Raw genomic sequence first — 2,098 nt, 5'->3', positions numbered from 1 at the left:
AGATAACCTAAGCAGTAGTGTTAGAACTGCATACTGTGTCACTTAGAGACAATTGCAAATAGTCGGATGTGGAACCCATAAGATGCCTAGAGGATGTAAGTTCTGTTCTGGCAGGAAAGTAATACAATGAGTTGGAAGTAAAGAGGCCAAGAGAGGCAGGAAACGAGGACAATGAGTCAGAAGTACAATGTTGATGAGACCCCGTCTGGCATAAACAAAGGTCATAGGTGCAACAACAGCTTGGGGGATAACGGAAATATACATTTCAGATAATAAAGGCGGCACTTTAATGTAATGCAGCATAGGCAACTTATCAGTGAAGATGCATACGGGCCAAGGACCAATCAGGTGGTAGAAATGAATTTTGAATGAGCTGGAAATATGTGTTGTAATGTATAAAAATGTAGTGTTTGCTGTACCAATTTGGAGAAGTCTGGCTAACACAGAGCAGATTGACTCCCCAACAGTGTAATAAAGACACTTGATTGTCGAGTGTTGGTTTAAAATACTCCACAACACTTCTACAATTATTAATGACTTAAAAAACACAATAGAGAGCCATATATCCAAGTTTGCCGATGATGCAAAGGTTGCTGGTACGGTAAGTCATGTAGACAGCAGCATATAATTACAAAGATATATTGATAGATTAAGCGAATGGGCGAAACAGTGGTTGATGGATTTAAACGCAGGTAAGTATGTCATCATTCATTTTAGACCAACAAAGTAGATACGAGTATTAATAACATGGTGCACAGCTCGGAACAGTGGAGTTCAAAGTGATTTCAGTCCATGTACACAGACCACTAAAATGTAGCAGTAAGGTACAGAAATAATCAAGAAATCTCACAGCATGTTAGGCTTTATAACGAGGGGCTGGAATATAAAGGAGAGGAAGTTATTCTACAGATTTACAAAGATCTGGTTAGACCACATCTGGAGTTCTGTGTACAGTTCTGGGCACCGTCTGATAAAAGGATAGATTGACCTTGGAGGAAGTGCAGTGCACATTCACCAGAACGTTACCAGCGCTCCAATGGTTAAAATCTGAGGAGAGATTACATAAACTGGGCTTGTACTTCCTGGAATATAGAAGGTTGTGCGGATTTGATTGAGGTTTTTAAGATTTTGAACGAATTGATAAGGTAGATAGAGAGAAACCTTTTATCACTGTTGGTGGCAGAGTCTAGGACAAGGGGACATAATCGTAAAATCAGAGGCAGGTCATTTGGGACAGAAGTTAGGAAGCATTTCTTCACGTGAAGGTTAGTGGCAGTGTGGAACTCTCTCCCATAAAATAGCAGTATATGCCAGCTCAAATAATAATGTTAATCTGAGATGGGTACATCTTTGCTAGACATGCGTTAAAATTATGTGGTGCCAAAGCAGATGGATGGAGTTAAGACACAGCTCAGACAGGAATTCAGTGAATGGCGAACAGTCTCAAGGGGCTGAATGGTCTCCTCCTGTTCCTATGTTCAGAACACCAATTGTAAATGAAGAAACGCTGCCTTGAAGGGTGAATTATAAATAGGCACCATCCCTTGCACACGTCATAAGCGTTTTCATACCAAAAAGAGCTTTAGGTTTTACTCTCAACTCTGTTGCCTGAACATCTACCGAGGAGTGGGGTTCGAACCCACGCGGACACGCGTCCATTAAATCTTAAGTCCAACGCCTTAACCACTCGGCCACCCTGGTGAAAGCAGCTTTGCCGCGCAGTGCTTAAAAATTCGATAAATTCCTTGCAGGCTCTACATTTAGTTTTCAGCGCAGAGCATAATTACACATCAACATAATCTGAAAATGTGAGAGGGTAAAGTTATTTTCTAAAACTACAGACGGTGAAAAGCTACATTGCAAAAGCACAGCAGCTGGGCAAATAACACATTGAACTGACCGTTCGTAACTAGACAAGACACCCCTCGGCTTTTAGCCCACAGAACATGCAACCCTCCCGTCAACACCGAACTCGTTTGAAGGAAGAATGTTAAAATGCACGTCACACACTCAGGATCAGCAAGCTCTAAACTGAGCCAGTGCTTAAAGGGTTAACTCATGAGGTGCAGAGTAAAATGATGTGGGGGGGGCGATGGAG

The 2,098-nt window shown here is 41.8% G+C and overlaps 1 non-coding gene across 1 annotated transcript; it reads right to left on the bottom strand.

Annotated features, from left to right (window-relative positions):
- Positions 1–1,617: 1,617 nt before the first annotated feature.
- trnal-uaa (transfer RNA leucine (anticodon UAA)) lies at positions 1,618–1,701 on the bottom strand. The gene has a single exon. It is a non-coding gene; the product is annotated as a tRNA-Leu (tRNA).
- Between the last annotated feature and the right edge of the window lie 397 nt (positions 1,702–2,098).

Source organism: Somniosus microcephalus, unplaced genomic scaffold (genome assembly GCF_052327205.1).
Source record: "Somniosus microcephalus isolate GS21.2 unplaced genomic scaffold, FLI_Smic_1.0 unresolved_chr1, whole genome shotgun sequence".
NCBI lineage: Eukaryota > Metazoa > Chordata > Chondrichthyes > Squaliformes > Somniosidae > Somniosus > Somniosus microcephalus.
This window is presented reverse-complemented; position numbering and strand designations above follow the sequence as displayed.